The sequence below is a fragment of the Brassica rapa genome, chromosome A01, assembly GCF_000309985.2.
Source record: "Brassica rapa cultivar Chiifu-401-42 chromosome A01, CAAS_Brap_v3.01, whole genome shotgun sequence".
NCBI lineage: Eukaryota > Viridiplantae > Streptophyta > Magnoliopsida > Brassicales > Brassicaceae > Brassica > Brassica rapa.
In genome coordinates this window covers 14,895,485-14,910,238 of record NC_024795.2, presented here as the reverse complement: position 1 = coordinate 14,910,238, position 14,754 = coordinate 14,895,485, and the positions used below count along the sequence as shown (strand labels likewise).

Sequence of the window (14,754 nt, the reverse complement as noted above, 5' to 3'; positions counted from 1 at the left end):
AATGTAGAAGAATGTAACCATCCAGATTATATTGACGTGGGTCAATTTGACAATTGACAGAAGGTTAGGTTAATAGAGCATATCGTTTAAACCAAAGTCCTAATTTTGAAAAAAAAAAATCTAAACGAAAGACAAACCCAAATAAGATGTGGGTTTGAAAATATCAACTGGACGGCATAATTTACTAAGAGTAATGATAAATATGTTGCTGGTTTTTATAATTTGCACCAGGCCCATCATCTCAAAACAATGGAGTCCTCAGTCGTTGTGTGCCATGTAGTGGAGATGCAGTCAACGTGTTACTTTCTACATTTAGACCAGGAAAGCATTGGGTGTTGTTGCCTGAAACACTATTGTTGACGGAATTAATGAGCTTCTATGTGACATGCTGAGCTCCAGTCATATCATCATCTGGATAATCATCACCTCTATGAAACCGTAGCTGCGGGTTAAGCCCATATTAAAAACACATATACTTGTTCTAAGTGATAGACTGATAGGACTAACCTGATGTGCGAAATTCAGTAATGGTGGACGCTGCTGGGTGTTGTAAATTGACGAGCTTCCAATCAAAAGCATGCCAATTGAGTGGGAGAGATATGTAACCTTGTTAGTATCAAACTTGGGGTCCCGTTTCTGTATAGGTGACTGCACCCAAAAAAAAGGTTGACATGATCATTTGTGAGATTCTTGTTAGAAGGTTACGTTTTGTTTGTAGAAATATAGCAAAATGCAAGGCTGTATTTTCGATAGCAAAACTTATCTATTTAGATTCTAAGTAGAGGTTAGAGTATAAGAATGATATGTACCTCGATCTTTTGTGGACCAACAACGCTGGAGCTTGCTTTTGCTCTGTGAACATCGGAGGTTGCTTGAAAGTCTCTCCATCTTTCAGCGTTTTGCTGGGGGATTCCGCCACGAGATCAAGCCGTTACAGTGACCAAGTCGGTGCAACTTCCAGAAAATTTACGGCTGTTAAAACTGAAAATATAGAAGGCGAGAAGAAATGAAAAGTTGTCTGGGATATCCATTTGGGCATAAAGCCCACACGAAATTAAGAACTAATCGAATCCATTTTAAAGCCCACCAAACGTAAAGAAAATACAATTCGGACGATTTTTTTTTATGCCACATGTCCGAAAATGCTCATCCTTATATGCTGATGTGGCTTCTTGAAAGAGAAAAGCCTCACTTATATATATCTTTATATAAAAGAGAGTTTTCTCTTTCGAGGACGCGCCACGTAGGCAGACATATCCGAAAATCGATGCATCAGAGGGCGACACATGTCCTATTACTAAAACGTATCGTTTTATTTAAATGGTGGATTGGTTTTGTTCTGTTTTGATTGAACTTGGTTTTTGATGTATTTTTTACGGTGCTTAATTTTGGGTCTTTTGGTTTAATTCTGAATGAGCTGTAGGTCTATTTTGATTTATAAAGTAGAGTTATCTCTCTCCAGGACGCGCCACCTCAGCAGCCAGCTCAGAAAGTCAAGCCCTGTGAGCATGACACCTGTCCCAACTTACAAAACTCATCGTTTCACTACCGTATGTTGCATCTACACTACTTTCTTATTTGGGCTTCGAGAGATATATAAATGGTCTTCTAATATATTACTGGAGCCCACCAGTATTCGTCTTCAACTCTTTCTCTACTATCCTCTGCCTAGGGTTGCAGCTCGAGTTGAACGACTATTTTTCCACAGAGTTTAAAGCTCTGGTTGCCTTACGTGATCGATTATCTCCGAAAAACCTCTAGTTGACAGGTTGGGTCAAGTCTTCGACTGTTGGGTTCCAATGTTGAAACGCTTGACGTTCTTCTTTACACGTTATGAAAGCGGCACCGTTACGGAAATCCTCTTCATGCAATCATTGTCATTAAAGCTGTAATTAACTCCCTCTCTCCACTACTTCCACGATTTAACATTCAATGAATCATCTACTCTCTTTGGTTTTCTGAATCTACAGATATAAATAGGTGAATTTGCCTTCGTCAAATGCATCATTCCATTCCTCCCAATCATACTAATCCAAAACTTCTGCATATTAGAAAGATGATTTCCTCTCTCATCCTCGCTGATTTGGGTGTTGTAGCAATTCCGGTGAGCAACCACAAGATCATCTTCCAGTTGCTTGCAGAGTTTAAACTTTCCAAAACTTGAGACGAAATCTATTATGGATGCATCTTAGCAAGGAGAAGCTAACTGGAAGTTCCATACTGTATTTATGGCTGTGGAGGTTCTTTTCACTATCCTAAGCCGCAAGGTTTGGCATATCTAAGCAGAAGTTCAAAGTGAAGAAGCATTTGAATAGGCTGAACAAACCTGCCGTCTAGATCATTCAGGTTAGATAAATCTATCATCTTATTCTTTTTGAGTATTTTTTCTGCTTGAGTTGATTTTGGAACATATCATAATCTCATGATTCTTGCTTTCTCTCTCATACTACACTACACATGATGATTTATTATACCTTTTGTTTTTGTTTATTTTGTTATAATTGAACCAAGTTCATATTGTGTCTAGATTCAAAAAAAAAGGGTTTATAACTTTTGGATGTGATTAACAGCCCCAGATGGTGATGTAACTGCATGTGTTCCTATCACAAAACAACCAGCTTATGATCGTCCTTTCCTCAAAAATCACAAGATTCAGGTACATGAATACATCGTTTACTTTGATTTTATTTGGGCTTTTTATTTTATGTTCTAAGCGCTGATGTTTAGTTTACTTTACTTGCAGTTTCATCTTTAGGTGAAGCCTAACTACTATCCAGAGGGATTTTTTGATGACAACAAAGTGTCTTCTACAAAGTCAGGAAAAGAAAGACATAAATATCCCTCAGTTATGACATCAGTATGGTAAATGTTTCGAAGGAACCATTCCCATGAGGAGGACAAAGGAAGTGATATCTTGAGAGCAAGTTCATTCAAAGGATATGGCAAGAAGAAGGAATGAGCTCTCCCGTTTCCTAAATCTGCAGAACCTGACCTCATTAACCAAAGAGGTCACCAGATGAGCAAAGTTTTTTTTTTTTTGGTTTCTTGATCTCATTTGTATTTTTGTTTCGGTTTCTTGAACTGTAGCATGAGCATGACATAACTAATGTGGACGTGGATAAGAAATATGGAGCTAAAGCAACTACAAATGTGTGGGAGCCAAAGATAAATAAGCAGAACGAGTTCATCTTCTCGCAAATATGGCTTAATAGTGACTTATTCAGACAATATCTTATTAGCATAGAAGCTGGTTGGCAGGTATACTCAGATGTGAATATGATTTTGTTTCTTATGTCTTGTATAATGATTTGTGTTTGCTTTACTACAAGTTAGCCGGATCTGTATGGTGACAATAGCACAAGACTATCACTTACTGGACTGTAAATTTCTGAGATTACCGTCTAATCAAATTCTTATGGTCATGTGCTTCTCTTCCCTATAAGCTAACTGAGTGTACCTTCCAACCACCGTTTACTCATCTCTATTAATAAACGGCTCACATGGGGTTCTCTCAGTTCTTATTTCTATATTCAAACACATGTTTATTTTCGGATATTGTTTGCTGTCTATTTTTCACATGTGCAACTGCAAAGTACTTCTTAACGTCCTCATTGAAGTGCCTTTACATGTTATATACGGATTCATTTTTTATAATTTGCTTATGGATCCTCACAACACAGGTCCAAATCTCCATGTCTGTTCCTAGAGTTGTTAAGTCATCCCAAATATTTTACTCCTTTCCACTATTTCCAAATCCTAACCATAGCTTAAATTGGTTAGAAGTTAATTCAATTATAAATTGTTACATAAAGTACAAAACCTTAATTATATCTATAATAAAACCAGTGTAAAAACTTATAACTTGAAGACTAGACTATAATATTTGCTTTGAAAAGTCCTAATTATTTTGGTTGATATGGTTTATTTGATAAATTTTAAAAAAAGTGTAAATCTTTAAACAATAATGTGTTATGTTTTAAGTTGATTAAAAATGGCAGGTAAATTTTACTTTTTACATAATTTAAAAGAGTCAAGTGCTCAGGTACTCTTAATGAGGGAAAAAGTGATCTACCATACTCTCATGTGATCTGCCATACTCTTATCTATTTTCATACTCTTAGAGAATGTGATTAATATCTAAAATACCCCTGACCGATTTAATGAATAAATTAATCGAGTATCCACTCTCTCTCTCCTCTCCTCCTCCCTCCCTCCCCCCCCCCCGACGAATTTCGACTCGAAGATTCACTCGAAGCCCACTCGATACTTCCCTCGTACTCATCTTCTCGTGAATTCGTTTGGAATACGATCTCTTCGCTTGGATACTGGATCATCGAGCTATTAATTCCGTTATACAGGGTATGTATCTCAAATCGTCGTTAAGACCGATGTATAGGATCCACCATAGACGAACTCATTATTCACGGGATTCCGATTAGATAGAAGATTTCGTATTTGTGTATGAACTAATCGACGATCGGAAAGTTTGAATGGTCTGTTTGTTAGGGAATTCGATAATCAACAACTGTATAATTGAATGTCGGGAATCAAAGCTGATAACAATTTGGTTTTGAATTGAAGACTCGACTCCAAATTTATAGTTTTAATTGAAAAATTCTTATTCATTTGGGTTTCATGAACTAATCGAGGATCGGAAAGGAATGATTGAATGTCGGGAATTATGACGATTCAATCGAAGATTAGACGTTCTGGCTTATCACTAATTGGTTGGTTACTGACACAACTCTGTGACATGGTATAATGAAGTATAACGAAGTATAACTTTAAGGGTTTAACTGTGTAACCAAGTATAACGTGAATGGTATAACTGAATAAACAAGTATAACTTTAAGTGGTTAAATGTTTTTATTGCAGACAATGTGTCCATTTTCGACGAACATACACTTTGATTATGATGGACATTATTCTAAGGATGGAGATGATTATGAATGGATTCCAACCGATGCTCGTTTGTATGCTATATCCTTTAAGACATCATCATTGGAGGAGATCACTTATTCGTTGTTGAAAGAGAGGATATGCAGGAAGATGGGAATATATCCGTTTACGAAGAGGCTCAATTTGGGTTACATTCCATTGGTAGTGGAACCTAAGAGGCAATCATATATTTTGGATGATGAAGATGTGTTTGTTTATCTAACATCAGTTGATAGAGAGCAAAGAAGAAGTATTTTGCATGTGGAGGACATCGAAGAATTGCAAATAGTTCAAATAACCGAGCAACTGTCGAGAGTTGGAGAGAGCTCTTGTAGTAGGAACTATTGTGAGCGTGAGAGTGGAAATGGAGAAGAAGATAATGTGGGCACATGTTTGGAGCACGATGAACATCCCCACAAGAAACAGAAGAAGAGTAGGTTGTAAACCTTTCGGTTTCAGTTTTGATGTGGATTAGGTTGTAAGCCTTTCACTTTCGGTTTTGGTGTTTGCCTTTCACTTTCGGTTTTGGTGTTTTTATCGTATGAGAACGCTGTGAGGTGAAATAAATTTTATTTGTGTGTTGTATAACTAAGTGAAACTGGTATAACTACGTTATGTAAATTGAATAATATGATTGTAAATGCTAAACTTTGTAATTTAATTTTATAAGTCATGGAAGTAATACGATTGTAGTTTATTATTAGTGCTATGTTAATTATGATTTAATCAGAATTGTTAAAATTCTATCTCATTGCTTGGTAGCAATCATATAGGAAATACAATGTGTTGTCATAGCTTTATCGCTGAAACTGACCTCGTTAGATTTGATAACTCTTTATGGCACGAAATCAAGTTTATATGTACATGATCGTATGAGAAATGAACTCAGGAAACATAATTGCATTGGTATAACCACAAAATCATTAATTCAAGTCGAGTATAACTAAGATAAATAGAAATAATTAAAAAGTGCAACTTTGACACTTTCTGTAAAACTGAGTACTTGGTGAAACTTACAACAGAAAAAACCGTGGGATTCTTAATTTTCCCGCCCAGCTTTTCGAATTTCTAATTTCCCAGCTTTTCGAATTTCTAATTTCTCAGCTTTTCGAATTTCTAATTTCCCAGCTTTTCGAATTTCTAATTTCCCAGCTTTTCCCAATCGTTCAATCGAAGTATTAAAGACCATTTTTTTAGGTTTTCCCCATTTTCTATCTTCATTTTCTCTCTCTTCCCTAATCTTTCTCCTCTCTCTCGTCGTCACTCCCTCCCCTCCCAAAAACCGAGATGTCCGCCGCTTCATCTTCCATGACCGGTGGTCGGAGACGGATACGAACTTCGGGGATACCTAGTAGGTGTTGGTGCGGGGTGGGCGTCACCGAGATCATGTCCAGAAGCAATCCAAACCCATATCGCCGGTATTATCGGTGTCTCTTTGCGGCTTCACAAAGGGTACATCCGTTTGTTGTTTATATATCGAACGCTTATGAATCACGCTTACTCGTTTTGAAAAAAATCATGTTGTAGCTCGAGAACGACAATCATGTCTTCAAATGGGTTGACGAAGCCTTCACCGATGAGATACAGCAGCTGGACTACCAAGTTCGAATGCTCGAAGAAGAAGTTCAGAGTCTCAAAGCAACAATAAGGAATGAAGGAGATATCCGCGAAGGTCCCAAAAAGATGCCCATGATAAAGATATCAAGAGGTTGTGTTCTTCTTACCATCGTTTTAGTTGTAGGAATTATGATGTACAAAAAGTAATTGAAATTCCTAAGAGAATTCCAATTCCTATAACTAACTGTTATTGCTAAGCTATGTTTTTCTAAGTTATGCGAAGTTGAACAACCATGTAGTTTGATCTATCGAAAAAGTTTCTATTATTTTTAGTTTGTTAGACAATTGAGAAAATGAAATTAACACAATATCTGACCTATTTATACGAAAAAGTCGAACAGAGGATTAAGTTAAGCCAGAAGTTGGAACAAGGATTAAGTGAAACCAAAAGTTGAAACAAGTGAGATTAAGTGAAACCAAAAGTTGAAACAGGTGAGATTAAGTGAAACGAAAAGTTGGAAAATTAACTAAGTGAAACTATAAAGTTGGAAAATTGAACAATAGAGTGAACAAAGTTGTACCGACAATAGAGATAGTTTCACCAACATTAACACATAGTTGTACCGATATTTAAACAAAGTTTCACCGACATTAAACATTTACATGAGACATTCAACCCCATATTTCTGAACATAAGGGTCGCTGTTTAGTACAGACTGCCTGAATTCCTCAACCTCTGGCAAACGCGGATTGAACCTGAAGTCCGCAAATCCACCTTCAGTCTGAAGCCATATATCATCAGGACCAAAATAATCTGCATGGTCTTGATTTTAGCAAAAGTTCTACTCAATTATCACATTTAAAACTAGACACAGAAACAACACTTACTCGTAGATTCACAGACTCTCCACATCTTAAGGACCACAATCACCTGTCTACGACCCCCACCACTCATGTCATCAAGACCATCCCGGAAGGCAACTGCCTGAGTGCCGGTCACCACACATCTTATCTGATGGTCACTATTCAGAATAAAGAAAAAGTGCGTCAGTTACAATATATATATATATATATATATACAAATTTTGCTTAGATCATATGTTACTTTATACTCACATGTTGTCCCTTATGTAAAACTCCATCCTTGGTCCTGAAGGGGCATCGAGATGGGCTTCCGTGTTGAAGACCACTCCCATTGTATCTACCATATAAGTGTTACTCAACTAAATCAGTTCGTTTCACTTAGTTTCACTTACATCTACAGAGTTATACAAAGTTCTGAAACCAAGCCATGCTACTGTTGAGATTACCATTCCTAAATCAGTTGTGATTACCATTCCTAAACCATTCCTAAATCAGTTGTGATTACCATTCCTAAATCTGTTGGTTTCACTTACCTATGGGATATTTGAGGTCACACCAGTGCATGCGAGGGATTGCATGGATGCTTTTCAAATCAAAGAAAAGACGATTGTTCAGAGGTTCGATGATGCGGACTTGCGTAAGGCGCGAAGCAATTAGCCTGAACGGAGACCTAGTTGTCTTGAAACATGGGTAGGCCCGTTCAACATCTACCACAAAGATTTCCACCCATCTTCCCTCTTCCTTCTCAAGGCCTCTAAATTTTTTATAATTCCCATAAGTGTTCATCTCCATCTTGTATCCCTACAAAAATAAAGTACAAAGATCATGTTTATTACATGTTACAAGGATAAAGTTTTTATTTCTGACGGTTACATGTTTATTACACAATTGAGAGATGATGATATAACACTTACATCTTCATCTGCGAGGATATAGTTATAGTAAAGCCCACTGTTGGTAACACAGGAATAGAAAGGGTAGATCCTGTGTAGTTTCACTCTGAAACGCCAAGCCCTGACCGCCGGGTTATAAGTAACCTCGGAAAGCTTATCGTACTCTGCCATCTTGTTTGTTGAGAGATGAGAGAAGAGATGGAGTATTCTCAGAGATGAGAGAAGAGATGAGAGAGGAGATGGAGTAACAGTGAGTGTTTAAATGCAGAATTCTCTTAAATGCAAGAGATGTAGCGTATAAATGATACTCGGAAGTGTAATGATTATTAAAAGAGACTTTTTCACAAGAGACTTTATGTATGTTAAAATTCAGGAGAGGCGACTGTTGCAGTCAGAAAGCGTGTTAGATAAGTTGAAGTAGTTATGCTTTCTCGGGGAGAGAAATGGTTTAATCTCGGGGGAGTCTCGAGTCAATCAAGTAATAATACTCATCAAATCAACCTGAGTCAATCAAGTAATAATACTCATCAAATCAACCTTAAATGGACACGCCACTGTTCAACTTCATTAAATATAGTTAGATATATCTTAATAAATTATAGTTTTACAAAGTTTCAATTCCAACAGATGCGACTGTTATTCAAAAGGCGTGTCACAGAAGTCATATCTTCTCGAGGAGTCCATCAAATCACCTATAAATGGTTTATCACTTCTACAATTACACTCTACAATTACATACAATTTCGAATCTCTACAATTTCCCTCATCTCTCTCACACAATAACATTTTTTCTTTTATCAGAGTTAGACATGGATTCTCTCCCTCCTTCAAAGCTTCATAAGATTCTCTCTACGGTAGCAACGATGAATATCCGGGATTTTGGTTCTGCAAGGATTGCTTTTCCCGGGTTCAACGAAGTTGGAAGAGAAGATCACTTCTACGGCCAATCTCATTTACCTGAATGACTGGGTAGACGAGGTTAGTGCTGTTCGAACATTCAGGCTTAAATGCTACCGTTCGGGTAATCCAGAGGCCATATACTTGAGAGGTATGTATGAGTTCTTCATCCTCCATTTAGTTGATGAAGGAAGGGAAAAAATCCATCTTGCTGGTGAGAGAGGATGCGAGTTGGCCCAGTTTGTTGATGGAATGCTGAACTTAGCCTTTAGCATTGATCATAGGGGAATTGTTCACAACTATCCGGCCTTTACTCGTCAACATGTTTATAAGATGTTTCAAATCATCTGTAGTTGGCAACTCTCAGGCCATTGGGATTACGATAAACCTGACGTGTTTCTATCTGTGGCTGAAAGGATAGATCCTAATGTGCCATGTGATTGCTGGTGTTCCCACATAGACCCTCCAGAGTTTGAAGTCTCCCTAGATGGATCACGATCACGGTGGAAATGCGATCGTTGTTTCTAGAATTGTGCAGCTTGGGACTTCTGCTACCAAATACACTTGACTGCTCGCACATGGCCAATTGAAAATTAGTAGAAGTTTTATCTAGTTTTACTAAGTTGTTAAGTTGATGAGCTGTTATGCTCTGTTATTTCTCTAGTTCTATCTATAAACATTTTGTAATTACTCTAGTTATATCTATAAACTAATCTTTTTATTTGAACTTCACTAAATATATCAATAACAACACATGTGGCCGAACAATAACGTAATAATAAATTGCAATATAAATGTGGAGTACTCAATGTGCGATTTTGTTCAATTTAGCATAACTTTGTAACTGGGACAGTATTTATTTGTTCAGGTTTTATTACGCTACACAGTTATACCAAAGTTTACAATTACACTAAGTCATATAAAGGTTTCGGAAGTTAAGGCGAAATAGATCCGAATTTATGGATCGGGTATGGATGGTCCGCGAAATGGCCCTGGTTAGGTTGTAATTATGTAAGTTTCTGTTGGCTCTGTGGTCTTTTAATAAATTTTTTGATTTAATTAAAGATATATTAAATTCCAAATCCGGTCAGTTTCGGGCAGGAGTATCTCAGATCATTTTTTTCCGGGCAGGAGCACCTGAGCGTTTAATTCAATTTCAAATAATAGATTTCAAAGAGAAGTAAAAAAGAAAAAAAAATATTAAAATATATAAAAGAGAAAAACTTATATGTTGAATCTCCGCCGCCATTCTGAATAATATCAGTATTGAAAAATGCAAAATAATGACGTAATAAAATGATTTTTAGTTAGTTAAACATATGTTTTTAAAATAAAAATAACAAAATCCAATAATAAATATTTTTAAAAATTATTTTCAAATTGAGAATAAATAAAAGATTTTTTTTTACTTCCCGCCCGTAGGGCGGGCCTATCCTAAATTATGCTCTCTCCACAGGCAGCCACGTCAGCAGAAAAAGGAGGTGCTTTTAGCGACACGTGTAGACTCGTTGTGGTCTCTGTGTGTTCACGCGTTTCTCTTTTTTGTAGATTTGTTACGCTCACGCACGTCCCGAAAGTAAAATCTGTATGGGCTTCACTTATATTTTTGCTGCCCACATGTTATTTGCTGCCCACATGTATTAGGGTTCTTCTCCCTTCTTCTTGCAGCTGACTCTTAGCCGACGAACACACAGACTAAACTCGACTCCCTTTGCTAACCGTAACGTCTCACAAATCCTTAAATCCGTCATTTAATCTGGGTTTTCCCTTCATTAGGCCACAACTCCCACATTAAGATTTCTATCTACATTTTCGTTTCCACTGTAACCCCCTAAATCTACATCTATAAATATTGGACCTTCCTAGCAAGCAAACTCAAATATTTGAAAGTTGAGTTGAACAATGGCGACTTCCCATATCACTTTCCGAATTTAAGCATGGTCGTTGCAGTCTAACCGTTGTCACACGCCTTCTCGGTTGTTGGAAAGCTAGGAATGTGAAGAAAGGTGGTGAAATTATGGAAAACGAGATGCTACTTTGAATGATAAGGTAGATTTTACACTAATTGTGATTTGTGATTACTGTTTGTTTGTTTAGTTTAGTTTTTTTTTTTTTTTTGGTATTTGCACAGATTTTGATTCGTGATTACTGTTATTTGGTTCCATAATTGTTGGTCTCTTATAAACATACATATCTCTTCTTCCTACAGGAATCTCTCATCCAAGCCTCTGTATTGCCTTAACACTTTCATAGAACTTCTTAGGGAGGGGGCTATGAACAAGCTGAGAGGGTTCGATGTCACGTTAAGCAACAAAAATTTCAACCTTTTTTATTCAAACGTCGCCATCCGAGTCGACGAGTTTACCAAGCTGGTTGAAGTGCCTGTCGTTGCTAATCCTTTCCCAACTGAGATGTTCAATTTCTGTAAGCTCGAGTAAATGATGGCGTTGGCAAATACCAATATATATAAAGGAGAAGATTCTCTTCTCCTGTGCTGCCACGTAATCAAAAAGAGGAAGTTAGATTATGCTCTCTCCACAAGCAGCCACGTCAGCAGAGAAGGAGGTGCTTTAAGCGACACATGTAGACTCGTTATGCTCTCTGTGTGTTTACGGGTTTCATTTGTTTTTGTATATTTGTTACGCTCACGCGCGTCCCGAAAGTAAAATCTATCTGGGCTTCACTTATATTTTTGCGGCCTACATGTTATTTGCTGCCCACATGTATTAGGATTCTTCTCCCTTCTTCTTCCTGCAGCTGAGTCTTAGCCGACGAACACACAGACTAAACTCGACTCCCTTTGCTAACCGTAACGTCTCACAAATCCTTAAATCCGTTATTTAATCTAGGTTTTCCCTTCATTAGGCCAGAACTCCCACATTAAGATTTCTATCTACATTTTCGTTTCCACTGTAACCCCCTGAATCTACATCTATAAATATTGGACCTTCCTAGCAAGCAAACTCAAATATTTGAAAGTTGAGTTGAACAATGGCGACTTCCCATATCACTTTCCGAATTTAAGCATGATCGTTGCAGTCTAACCGTTGTCACACGCCTTCTCGGTTGTTGGAAAGCTAGGAATGTGAAGAAAGGTGGTGAAATTATGGGAAACGAGATGCTACTTTGAATGATAAGGTAGATTTTACACTAATTGTGATTCGTGATTACTGTTTGTTTGTTTAGTTTAATTTAGTTTTTTTTTTTTTTTGGTATTTGCACTGATTTTGATTCGTGATTACTGTTATTTGGTTCCGTAATTGTTGGTCTCTTATAAACATACATATCTCTTCTTCCTACAGGAATCTCTCATCCAAGCCTCTGTATCGCCTTAACACTTTCATAGAACTTCTTAGGGAGGGGGCTATGAACAAGCTGAGAGGGTTCGATGTCACGTTAAGCAACAAAAATTTCAACCTTTGTTATTCAAACGTCGCCATCCGAGTCGACGAGTTTACCAAGCTGGTTGAAGTGCCTGTCGTTGCTAATCCTTTTCCAACTGAGATGTTCAATTTCCGTAAGCTCGAGTAAATGATGGCGTTGGCAAATACCAATATATATAAAGGAGAAGATTCTCTTCTCCTGTGCTGCCACGTAATCAAAAAGAGGAAGTTAGATTATGCTCTCTCCACAAGCAGCCACGTCAGCAGAGAAGGAGGTGTTTTTAGCGACACATGTAGACTCGTTATGCTCTCTGTGTGTTCATGGGTTTCTTTTGTTTTTGTATATTTGTTACGCTCACGCGCGTCCCGAAAGTAAAATCTATCTGGGCTTCACTTATATTTTTGCGGCCCACATGTTATTTGCTGCCCACATGTATTAGGGTTCTTCTCCCTTCTTCTTCTTGCAGCTGAGTCTTAGCCGACGAACACACAGACTAAACTCGACTCCCTTTGCTAACCGTAACGTCTCACAAATCCTTAAATCCGTCATTTAATCTGGGTTTTCCCTTCATTAGGCCACAACTCCCACATTAAGATTTCTATCTACATTTTCGTTTCCACTGTAACCCCCTAAATCTACATCTATAAATATTGGACCTTCCTAGCAAGCAAACTCAAATATTTGAAAGTTGAGTTGAACAATGGCGACTTCCCATATAACTTTCCGAATTTAAGCATGGTCGTTGCAGTCTAACCGTTGTCACACGCCTTCTCGGTTGTTGGAAAGCTAGGAATGTGAAGAAAGGTGGTGAAATTATGGGAAACGAGATGCTACTTTGAATGATAAGGTAGATTTTACACTAATTGTGATTCGTGATTACTGTTTGTTTGTTTAGTTTAGTTTTTTTTTTTGGTATTTGCACTGATTTTGATTCGTGATTACTGTTATTTGGTTCCATAATTGTTGGTCTCTTATAAACATACATATCTCTTCTTCCTATAGGAATATCTCATCCAAGCCTCTGTATTGCCTTAACACTTTCATAGAACTTCTTAGGGAGGGGGCTATGAACAAGCTGAGAGGGTTTCGATGTCATGTTAAGCAACAAAAATTTCAACCTTTGTTATTCAAACGTCGCCATCCGAGTCGACGAGTTTACCAAGCTGGTTGAAGTGCCTGTCGTTGCTAATCCTTTCCCAACTAAGATGTTCAGTTTCCGTAAGCTCGAGTAAATGATGGCGTTGGCAAATACCAATATATATATAAAGGAGAAGATTCTCTTCTCCTGTGCTGCCACGTAATCATAAAGAGGAAGTTAGATTATGCTCTCTCCACAAGCAGCCACGTCAGCAGAGAAGGAGGTGCTTTTTTTTTTTTAACACTGAGTTTTCATTAATTTGAAAGTCCAAAAGGACAATATTACTGCAAAGACAAGAGAATATGAAAAAAGCTGAGAAAAATACAAGTACCAGTAGGTACCACAGCACTCTTGTAAAAGAGCTATAGAAAAAGGGGACAGTTTAAAAACCACCAGAGAACGGAGAACGGAGCTATAGAATGTTACTTAATTCCCTGCCTCTTGCTGAATAAGTTGCTGCAGCCACAAAGGCCCCCCAGACCCAACATACGATTGTGAGCGAGCCCCTATAACCACGCTTTCTGCAATTGCTTGTGCTACACTGTTATTCTGATCAGATACATAGCATATAGACCATACCTCAAAACAGTGTAAGAGAGCTAGGATTCGTTGGATAAGGGGTAGGAGATCCATATAGTGATAGGGGTGTAGGAGGGACTGTCTCACCTCGAAAGAAGAAGCTTCAAAGATAACTTTCTTGACCCGCAAGCTACCCATCGCTTCTATAGCCCAAAGAAGAGATTTAAGGTCTGACTCCCGTTTATAGGCAGAGGAACAGAAAGCTCGACGACTATGATGAATAGGACGCCCACAGCTATCTCTTGTGATCCAGCTTGCTCCCGTAAACGGTCCCAAACTACTCCAAGCCATTCCAATGTTACATTTGATGGAACCCAAGGGAGGCTTAGTCCATATATTTTGAACAGTAGGAGGTTGAACCTGTACTTCCTCGCATGCCAGAACATTCGAGTTAACCTTATTCCAAATCTCTGCTTCTTCTAGAGCTTTAGTAACCATTGAAGAAGCTGATATACGGGTCTTTTCAAACATCAGAGCATTCCTCCCCTTCCAGAGATTCCAAAG

At 37.8% G+C, this 14,754-nt stretch overlaps 2 long non-coding RNA genes across 2 annotated transcripts; one reads left to right on the top strand and one right to left on the bottom strand.

The window, feature by feature from the left end:
- Window positions 1-2,373: 2,373 nt before the first annotated feature.
- LOC103873749 lies at window positions 2,374-3,632 on the top strand. The gene is made up of 2 exons (XR_004457427.1): window positions 2,374-2,656; window positions 2,744-3,632. It is a non-coding gene; the product is annotated as an uncharacterized LOC103873749 (long non-coding RNA).
- A 1,261-nt stretch (window positions 3,633-4,893) lies between these two features.
- On the bottom strand, window positions 4,894-14,754 carry LOC117133548. Its single transcript, XR_004457429.1, has 2 exons — window positions 7,889-14,754; window positions 4,894-7,789 (listed from the first exon to the last, which is right to left on the bottom strand). It is a non-coding gene; the product is annotated as an uncharacterized LOC117133548 (long non-coding RNA).